Genomic DNA, 11486 nt, shown 5'->3' with positions numbered 1-11486 from the left:
GAGCACTTCAGGGTCGCTCATGACACAGGTTGTCATCACCACCCTGCAGCAATCCCATAGCGTCCTCCTCAAAAACGCACATTTTCTGAAAGTCGTTTTAGTGCATAGTTTCCCTTAAATGTGGCTCCTTCACGCTTCAGGTGCAGTGTGCTCCATTCACCCGAATTGAATTCCTGCATGCTGGGTGTGCCAAGGGGTGTGTCTGTGCCTGGCTGTGACCTTTGGTCTAGGGGTGGAGCTGTGTCCCCCCCATTTCCTTATTTTCCACCATTGGGCCTAGCACACTTTGCGGACACAGGTTTTTCCCCACTCTCATCTTGAAAGGGTGGATACGAGGCTATGGCTACTCTGAAGTCACTCATTGCCTTCAAATGAACTTTGCTGAATACGGGAGCAGAGAAGGGTCAGGAAAATGTAATTTCCAGATCAGCAAATGTGCACAGAAGTGTCCTGCCGTCTCCGCTGCCCGTTTCTCTGTTGTGCCAGCGGTGGCAGCTGCTTTGGAGGTGCACAGCCAGGACTCCCCTGGGAGCATTTAGACCTCCTGCCTGTCTTTGTTTCCAGCATTTAGACCACCAACCAGAGGGCGGGGATTGGAAGACATATCTTCTCACCACTGCCCACCCTCTGCCCCAACAGGTGACTCATAATTTTCTGGAGTTGGCTGGGTGATGGGGGGCAGGGGGGATGCCACACACTCTCCTCTTTCCCCCTCCTCTCACCTCCCTGCCTCTTGGCAGTTTCCTCCCTTCATCGTTGAGAGATCCTCAAAAGCATAATGGGTGTAGGCAAGCCTGTTGCTTCAGAGCTCCATTCTTACGAAGCTATGGAGGACAGTAACGCTTCTTGGCAGTTTCACTCATCCAGAATAGCCTCTTTTTCCCATTCATAGTATTGGAGTAGTACTGTTTCAATCATTCAGAATAGCGAAGTAGCTTCTTTACATTCACAGTGGCACTTTTGGGCACAGGTTTCTTCCCACTTAGCTCTACTTCCCATTCACAAGCATTCACAAGCTGCTTTACCCATTGAGATCATGTAGCAATAACTGCAGTTTCGCAGTTCCAATTGTTCAGGATACCACAGCAGCAGTGTTACTCATTCACAGAATGTAGCCTGTTTTTCCCATTCATAAAAGGGCAGTTTTGCTGTTCCACTCAAACGGAATACCACAGTAGCGACTTCATCGATTCACAGAATGCAGCATGTTTTTCCATTAATAAAAGCCCAGCTTTAATCTTTCACAATATCCCAATGGTGGATGAGAGCAGAGAGGTGTGGGTAAACTACAGGGGCTTAATTCAGTGCTTCCAGTAAACTTCCCCGAGCAGGGGAGTGTGGACAGAGGCAAGGAACAAGCCTCTCTTATTCACTGAGCAGCATCTACAGGGTTGATGATGTTCAGTTGTACTCTGCCCACCCAAGTCCAAAGTGTGGTGATTTCAAGTGCTGTGTGACCTGTGAAAGCAGGCTTTTAGGTACCGTATACTCTGCTTTTCTTGCTTTATGTGCCCCTGACAGACCAAAGCAATTTCATGAAAACCTGGATATAAGACAAAACTGCTTCTCATTCCGTTTCCATGTAGATCTGGCCCAGATTAAAATCTTCCTCTTTAAGCAAGCATTTAAACTTTAATCTGTTGCTTGACTACTAATTTTACTGCTGGCTCCCCAATGTTTTCAATGTTTTAATATTTTTAATGTTTTAATGTTTCATACTGTTGTACTATTATTTTTGTTATGTTGTTGTTGTTTGGTTTTATTACTGTAAACTGCCCCAAGATTTGTATACCCCTTGGTATACCCCTTGGTATACAAATCTAATAAAGAAAGAAAGATCTCTTGCCAGAGGGAGAGAGAGGGAGAGAGGGAGAGAATCAGGTTGAAAGTTCTAGCCCTGCTGTGCTGGTTTTCTACTTGCAGAGGGCTGAGGTTGGTTTGGTTCGGTTCGGTTTGGTTTGGTCGCATAGGGTGTAAACTGTAAACGTGATCCATTACCTGCAATCTGAAGTGAGACATTCATTCTACCACAACCTCAGGGGACTACTTTATTCCCATTTCATTTGGCTGCACGTGTAGATCAGGCCTTAATCAAAGTGAAAAGAAGGACACAGTAACTGCTTGCTAAATAAGACAGAGGTCTGCCAAGTTCAGCTTTCTGTTTCCATCAGCTGTGAGTCAAATGCTGGTGGAAGCTCACAAAGAGGAAGCTGGCCCCTGTTGTGCTGGCCCCTGCATGTGCTGGCCCCTGCGTGTGCTAACATACCAAGAGGAAGTTGCTTTACTCCGAGTTGGACCACTGGCCCCATTTAGCTCAGCAGTGCCTGCACTGACCGGCAGCAGCTCCCCAGAGTTTCAGGCAGGGCCCTTTCCCAGTCTGACCTGGGGATGCCAGGGATTGAAGCTGGGGCCTTCACCATGCAAAGCTCTACCACACTAAGCTACTGCCCTTTCCCTAAAGTGCTCAGATGTACCCTGCTTCTGAACATGGAGGTTCCAGTCAGCTGCCATGGCTATTGGGCATGGATAAATCTATCCCCCGTGAAGTTGTCTAATCTTTTGTAAAAGCCATGTACAGTGGCTATCAATATCACTAGTCCTTGGGGTTCTGTAAGTTACCTATACACTGAGTGAAGAAGAACTTTCTTTTCGCAGTCCTGGACCTCCTCCCAGCCAACTTCAGTGCTGGCCAAAGCACACATTACTTTAAAGACATAGCTAGCACCTACATCTTTTGTTCTTTTTTTTACTCTAGAGGAAGTGCAGTAGCCCCATTCTGGATTAGGGTTCTCGCATGTGGGTCAAGGAGTTTTAACCCTTTCCCCCCACTGCAGTCCCAGTCCAGATCAGGAGCCCCACACCTACAAAATATGTTGCCAAATAACGATGTATTTGCTTTAATGGATCACGGTTTGGCAATATAAATTGCAGTCACAGGATGTCTGTTCCGATCGCAATCACAGTGGTGGGAAGGGGCCCCTGCACTTACTGCAGAGGACAAAAGAAAAAAAGACATTGCTGTTTTGGCCCTGAAGGTTCTGTACAGCCATTCATAATTTTATGGCCTCTGTCAATCCTCACCCCTTAGTCACTTCTTCCAGACAACCTCCAGTGCTTGAGAACTTTCTTTGTAGGGCGGTCTTCCAAGCCTGTGACCATTTTAGGCTGCAATCCTACACATACTTACTGGGAAGTAAGTCGATTTCCCAGAGTGAGATTGACTTCTACGTATACATCGTTAGACTTCAAGTTGCCTTTCTGTACCTACTGGAGCTCTAGCATATCCTTTTGTAATGGACTAACCAGAACTACATGTGGTATTTTGATTGTGCCTACACAGTAGATTTATACTATAGCATTTATACTTATAGTATTTAATGGGCTGGATCCAGACTAGGCTAATCATGTGCTAGTTCCAATGAAATCAATACGACTTAAGTTAGTCACGAGTAACGTATCCTATTGATTTCAGTGATTAACAGGCAGCCCAATCCTATACATGTCTACTCAAAGGAAGCCTACTGACTGCAATGGAGCTTACTCCTAGATAAATGTGTATAGGATTACAGCCCTACTTTGGATCCAAGCCATTGTTCTTCACTGCTTAGACAGTGAAGAAATGGGTTGTGTTTGCTATTCCTGCTATGCTAGTCAACACAGAGAAAATATATGGGACTGCAATACATTCTGTCCGGCCACTGGCCAAAATTAACTGACTGCTGTCTGGAAACTGTGGCATTTTTGCATGCAAATTGCCTGATTAAAATATTTTCCCCTCAGGTTAAATATTTATCATGTATTTATTTAATAGGAGTTATACTATAATGATGAAAGTCTGACATTAATAGTTCTCTATAAAATGTATCTAAACCAATTCAAAACTAGTTCAAAGTTGCTGACCCAGATACCAAACTATAGTGTCTGAACCAAAAACAAACTAGAGAGTTGAAGGGCACAACCCTTCATGGTGGCTGGGGCATGCTGGGAGTTGTAGGACTTTTTTCTGTCCAAGCATGCATAGGAATGCACCCTAAAAGTACTAATAGAACTGGTATGGCACTGAACCCAATCTTTTATTGGTTTGACTGCTCCTGGGTGGCCATGCACTATTGTATAAAAAAGCAACAATTTTAAAGGCAATAATTTCATTTTGTTAAATTAATTTTCTAGGACTGAGTCAAATTGGGGGGAGAGGACAAAAACAACCCCTTTTTCAGTAATGTTTCAGGGGGCACTTTTGGGGAGGGGCAAAAGTGCTTTCCTAAAGCAAAGGAAGGGAAGCCTACAGGCCAAGAGATCTTACTATGAATAGTACCACAAAAGCAGCTTGCTCTTCACTCACTGGGATTTTTTGGATGTAACAAAAATGATAGCTTGGGGCTTCTTCACATGAACTTTTATCCTGCTATTTGAGATTGGTTACTCACAGAAGTTTGCAGGTCCTTTAGATGACATCGTTAACTTCCAGGGCGTCTCCCACACTAAACGATCTTTATTCCATTTTTTTTTTAAGAATGGAGATAATGAGCTACCAAATTACAGCACTTGAGTTCTGCTTGAGTTTCCTCATAAAAAGAGGAAAACCCACAATAAGAGGAGCTAGACTACAGCGCTATCTAGTGGCTGTATAATGAAACATATGGAGACTCAGATAAGGGGGGAAAGGAGGGGAAAAGGAAGTGTGTTTAAAGGGAGTCCATCGTGATCGTGCATTTAAAGCAGAAGCAGAAAGCCCTGTTTTAAATGCAAGATTTTAGGCTGGTGTAGAGATGCTCTTCACGTTACATAAAGAAGTCTTGGATTTGACATCCCCCACCCCCACCCATCTCCTCCTCCAACCTGGCCATGAGGAAGAGATTGTAAACTTTTATTTCCGCTTTTAAACTAACTAGAGTTCCCAGTTATATTGGAACTTGGGGGAACTATGGTTGGCTTGGTTTGTTCAAACAAGCCATGATCAGACCCAGGTTTATGATTCTGGCCTGTTTATTGTGTGGATAGTGTCATTATATAGTCTAGTCACTAAGGGAGCAATTCTACGGCCCCTAGACAGCATCTGAGGGGCTGTAAGATATTCAGATTCCCCGATCCGAGGTCAAAGACAGCCCTCCAACCTTGAGGGGCAAAGCAGAACTCTGCCCCCCCCCCACAGCCAGTTTGGAAAGAACCACACCAGCTTCTCTCTGAGGTAAGGAACACGACTTTGGAGAAGGGGGAAAGAAGGTGTTTCAGTGGGCCAGGATGGGAGGAGATTGGAGAGGCCAGGATATGAGTTATCCTGAAGGTTCTACAGCCTCCTTCCCTCCCCCTCCAAAGCACCCCTGCTGACAGGCAAAAAAGCCCATCTACCAAAAAGTGCAGGGTGGGAGGGCAAGGTGGCAAAGATCACCTCCACTGCTCCTCCTGCTCTGCACTGAATACTTGTAAGCCTCCAAGTTCAGTGGCACTGAACTTAGCTGTATCTGGGTGGAGTTAGGAAATTCCTGTTCTGTTCTTGTCTAGCTTCCTGGCTGGACTGTCTTCTAAGCGTTCCATGGCATTCACTAGCAATTGTTTAAACCAGGGAATTCTGGGTAGTTTAAAAGAGTGTTCCTGGCCATGCCAGAGGAAGAATGGGGGCCAGGGAGTACACAGGCCTGTTCACTCACATCCACTAAACCACAGATTACTGATATGCCCAAACTGGCCCACTGCATCTCTCTGCCTCTTGATGACCTTCTGTGTAGGAAAGGCAACAAGAGTCAGAGGTGCTGAGAGGAAGAGAGCACGTGAGTGGTGAGAGGGCAGCTTCTCCAGGGCGAGTGGTGAGGAATTGAATTGCAGAAGCATCTCATCATTCACTTCCTCTCTCTGACTCTCTACATCCACCTCTGCAGAAAAACAGGGAATGGTGTCAAAAGGCAGAGAGAGTGGGTCAGTGACAAAGGAACCACTTAGGCAACACAATTGCAGTATAATTCCTTGCTCCTGTCTTCATAATTTCAAGTGTGGTTTTCTTTCCTGGCTTAGACATGCTCCTTATTTGTTAGAACTACCCATGTGACCCATCCAGGAAGGATTATCCCTGCTCCAAGACATCTATGGTCCTGCAGCAATGTCATCATATCATGATCCCTGATTGGCTGGGATCACTCTAGGATGAAAAGACTGAGAGAGAAATGGCACTAAAGCAACAGAAACCTGGGGGAACAATGGATACTGGGCAGCGGGGGGGTTAAAACAGGATTTTTAAGGGGCCATTCTATTCCATTCCATTCTGTGTACTCACAAAAACATAATGTTCATCCCAGAAATATTCATGGGTAAATATTTAGTGCAGCCCTCTTATTTTCACACTATTTTTTCCCTCTTTTATCAAAGATTTTGCAAATGCACTTTGACTGAGGTTTTGATATCAAAAATTGCCATAAGCTGTATACACAAGAGAGACACTATAAGCCCACGATACAACTGCAGTTCAATATCTCTGACTGTTGCCTCTGCCAGCCAAAGAACAAATATAATTCAAAGGAATTGCCCAATTAAACTGAAAAGCACACCAAAATACACACAAAAGGAACAGCAACTGAACATTTCATTGTCAATTGTTACGACTGAAAGATGAATAAGAATACTAGAGTGTGACAATCATTATTCTTCCTTTTTTGCCACGCTAGTTAAACCAATCTTACACCTACTTACCTGGGAGTAAGTCCCATTGAACTCAGTGGGGCTTACTTCTATGTAGACATGAGCAGCATTGTATTGTACTTTATGATAGAGAAACTAAGGGAGCAATCCTATGGCTGCTAGTCAGCAGCTAGATGGCCATAGGATATCTGGTTTTCCAGTAACCAACCTCGGAGACCACGCTCCAAGGAACCGACCTTCCCCCACTTCTGCACTGCCTCACAGGCAGCGCGGAAAAGCCCTGTGCTCCGCCCTCAGAAGAGGAGCATGGAGCGGCCAAAATGGGGTGTTCTGGGGGGCGTTCCAGGGCAGGGAGGGCAGAAATGCCTGTACAACACATCCAATGTGTCATATGGCAGCCTCCTCCCCCGCTCTGCCCTCCCGTGGCTAGACAGCCGCAATCAGCTGTCTAGCCAAAAATGCAGGGCAGGAGGAGCGCGGAGGGAACGATCCCGTCCGTGCTTCTCCTGCCCTGCTTTGGATAGGCGGTCACCTCCGAGTTTGGAGGCAGCCGCCTATCTGCATAGGATTGTGCCCTAAGGCTTCTATAAACACATCCCTTGGAATAAGTCTCATTGGATTCTGTGGGGCTTACTTCTGAGTACACACATAGATGATCGCACTGTAAAATTGTAATACCCAATGGATATGTCCAAAAGTGTACAAAGAAAAAGTAGTCTGCAAATGGAAGAACTGGGTATTTTGAAGAAAACATTTTCTTTGGAAATGATACATGCAAAACCCACCCCCCACCCCCAAATTAAGAAAACTAGGGGCATAATCTAATCCAGTGTTTCTCAAATTGTGGGACAGGGACCAGCAGTGGGCCTCAGTCTACTTTCAGGTGGGCCTCAGTGCCACAGCCCACCCAGTGCCTTCACACTTGCATGCCCTATGGCCGTGTAGGGTGCATAGGCACATGTGGAAGTGGTGGTTGGTCATACAGTGAGACTGTAGCGTGCAAAGTGGGAGGGGGGAAAGGAAGGAAAGAGGAACAGGCAGTGCTCAGTCAGAGCGGCTGGCCAGGTGTGAGAGAAGCAGTGGGGAGGGGGAAGAATAACAAGGAGAGAGGTGAAAGGGACAGACAGATTGAGGCAGGAAAAGGAGACGCACTTGGGGTTTCCACTGCACCTTACAGCCCCTTCGCTTCACTCACACCTCCCCAACCCATCTGCTACTGAACCAGGAAGGCTTTCCTGACTGACGCTGAGAAGTACACCAGCTCCTCCAAATGGGAGATAGAAGGTGAAATGAGCAAAGATGGCCGGGAGTCAGAGATGGGGGCAGGGGTGAGGGGGAGAGAGGTGCCTGTGCTCGGAGGGCCACAGGGAAATTAGAAAGAGAGACAGAAGGTTAATGTTTAAATTATCGTCATCATCACCAATAGAAAGGAAGGGGGGGAAGAGATAAGCTGTTATAGGAGGATGTTAAATGAAGAAGGAAACCTGCAGTTGTGGGGGAAATAAGGTACGAGTTAAGTGTAAAAGGAAGAAGGGAGAAGATAAGACAGGAGATGAGTAGAAATACTCTGAGAGACATAAAACAAAAAGTCTTCTTCACTTACAGCCTGTGGGTCATCAAATTCTGCCTCAAACTGGGAGACTGAGTCAAAATACGACCAGAGCCAATGTCTGTATTTAGCTTGAGGAAAGCTAAGCTATGGAAACCCCTTGCCACAAGGAAATACCTGCAGCAAGGAACTTAGTTACTGCCAAGGAGGTAGTAGATATCAATAGATAATGACGTTAATAATTACTAGTGGATTATGGCTGTCTCCATCCACAATCAGTTTGTGACGGGCTCTGCCCCGTACTACTGCCCTCCACACACCAGCATCTGCCACCTGAGATGGTTGCCTCACTCTGCCTAATGGTAGAGCCAACCCTGGAGTGGACCGTGCCCAGAGAGCTAGTTCAGAAGTATGTAACTGAGATGGTCCAATTATAATGTGAGGACTTTACCGCCTCAGCTGTCAGGAGGGGAAGCATTCCTTTGAGAGCACCCTCACATCAAACGTTTACCGCATCCAAGCTTTGATGTGTGCTGACAGGGCACATTCTTTTATATTGGGGAAACAATTTCAAACACATACAGTTTAATGTGGTACAGTCCCTACATGGGATATGGTGCAAATTGCATCAGCTTCACTGAAGATATAGCTGGTGCAAGCACATCCTGAGTTAGAGGCACCTACTATATCAAACTAATTGTTTACAATACCTAACATCTGTCCCACTCTGTTTGTGCCACAACAGCTACATATGCAAAGTAAATGTTTCAGAGCCACACGGCTGTGTTGCTCTTGCTCTAAAATAGCCCTATGATTTATCCATACATTAACATATATGTACAACATTGCCCTGGTAGTAGAGGGACACTGTCGCTCTAACAGCCTTTTGTGTGCAGCATACACTGTATATGTGTGCATCCTTACATACAATTACATTCCCTTTTTGCAACACTATCCAGTTCTCAATTCCACATGTCAAAAAGAAGTAGTAGTAGTAGTAGTATTTATTACATTTCTCTACGGCCCAATGGCCGAAGTTAAAACATTAAATACAATATAAAAAGTTTAAAGCCATTTACATAAAAGCACACAGGCAATATACACAAACAATATATAACTAAATAGAACTTTGAACACTCCGTCATAACTAAAGACACATCCAGGACCGATTAAATTCATCATGTGCTGCCAAATGCCTGGGAAAAGAGATAGGTCTTAACCTGGTGCCAAAAAGATAACAATGTTGGCACCAGGTGAACCTCATCGGGGAGCTCGTGCCACAGATGGGGTGCCACCACTGAGAAGGCCCTCTCCCTCGTTGCCGCCTTCCGAGCTTCCCTTGGTGGAGGCACTCAGACGAGGACTTTAGATGCTGAACGTAGAGTACAGGTAGGTTCATTTTGGGAGAGGTGTGCTGTCTTGCAAATATGCAAGATAAATAAATGTAAGCAAATTTCCCTAATTAATTGTCATTACTGAATTGGAAATGGAAGTTTAAATACAGAAATGCTAGGAAATACTTACAGAGGCACCACTGAAAGAGAAGTGTAATAATTCTGCTTCCAGGGGATTTTGAAGGGAATGTGGTACAACTCATTCCCTGGACTACTTTAAAATTTTAAGACTTCTTCTCATTTCCCTCCCACTGAGCACAGTTTGCCTGTCAATCATTTTCTGAATACATGGAAGAGTTGGTTTTCAGAAGAAGAATAGATATAACTCTCTGTTCTGGGCAGTAGTGAAAGGGGTTTTTGTTGTTGTTGTTTATTCGTTCAGTCGCTTCCAACTCTTCGTGACTTCATGGACCAGCCCATGCCAGAGCTTCCTGTCGGCCATCGCCACTCCCAGCTCCCCCAAGGTTGAGTCCATCACCTCCAGAATATCATCCATCCATCTTGCCCTTGGTTGGCTCCTCTTCCTTTTGCCTTCCACTTTCCCTAGCATCAGCATCTTCTCCAGGGTATCCTGTCTTCTCATGATGTGGCCAAAGTACTTCAGTTTTGCCTTTAATATCATTCCCTCAAGTCAGCAGTCTGTCTGGCTTTATTTCCTGGAGTATGGACTGGTTTGATCTTCTTGCAGTCCAAGGCACTCTCAGAATTTGCCTCCAGCACCACAGTTCAAAAGCATCTATCTTCCTTCGCTCAGCCTTCCTTATGGTCCAGCTCTCGCAGCCATAGGTTACTACGGGGGAATACCATTGCTTGAACTATGCGGACCTTTGTTGTCACTGTGATGTCTCTGCTCTTCACTATTTTATCAAGATTTGTCATTGCTGTCCTCCCAAGAAGTCTTCTGATTTCCTGGCTGCAGTCAGCGTCTGCAGTAATATTTGTGCCTAGAAAGACAAAGTCTGTCACTGCCTCCACGTTTTCTCCCTCTATTTGCCAGTTCTCAATCAAGCTGGTTGCCATGATCTTGGGGTTTTTGGAGGTTTAACTGCAACCCAGCTTTTGCACTTTATTCTTTCACCTTCGTCATAAGGTTCCTCAGCTTCTCCTTGCTTTCAGCCATCAAAGTGGTATCATCTGCATATCTGAGATTGTTAATGTTTCTTCCAGCAATTTTAACTCCAGCCTTGGCTTAATCAAGCCCAGCACGTCGCATGATGCGTTCTGAGTACAGGTTGAATAGGTAGGGTGAGAGTATACAACCCTGCCATACTCCTTTCCCAATCTTAAACCAGTCCGTTGTTCCGTGGTCTGTTCTTACCGTTGCTACTTGGTCATTATACAGATTCCTCAGGAGGCAGACAAGATGACTTGGTATCCCCATACCACCAAGAACTTGCCACAATTTGTTATGATCCACACAGTCAAAGGCTTTAGAATAGTCAATAAAACAGAAATAGATGTTTTTCTGAAACTCCCTGGCTTTCCCCCTTATCCAGCGGATATTGGCGATTTGGTCTCTAGTTCCTCTGCCTTTTCTAAACCCAGCTTGTACATCTGGCAATTCTCGTTCCATGAATTGCTGGAGTCTACCTTGCAAGATCTTGAGCATTTACCTTACTGGCATGTGAAATAAGTGTCACTGTTTGATAGTTTGAACATTCTTTAGTGTTTCTGTTTTTTGGTATGGGGATATAAGTTGATTTTTTCCAATCTGTTGGCCATTCTTGTGTTTTCCAAATTTGCTGGCATATGGCATGCATCACCTTGACAGCATCATCTTGCAAGATTTGAAACAGTTCAGCTGGGATACCGTCATCTCCTGCTGCCTTGTTATTAGCAATGCTTCTTAAGGCCCATTCAACCTCACTCTTCAGGATGTCTGGCTCTAACTCACTGACCACACCGTCAAATCT

Source organism: Heloderma suspectum, chromosome 3, assembly GCF_057233095.1.
Source record: "Heloderma suspectum isolate Gila_16-S chromosome 3, 16-S_ref, whole genome shotgun sequence".
NCBI lineage: Eukaryota > Metazoa > Chordata > Lepidosauria > Squamata > Helodermatidae > Heloderma > Heloderma suspectum.
This window is presented reverse-complemented; position numbering follows the sequence as displayed.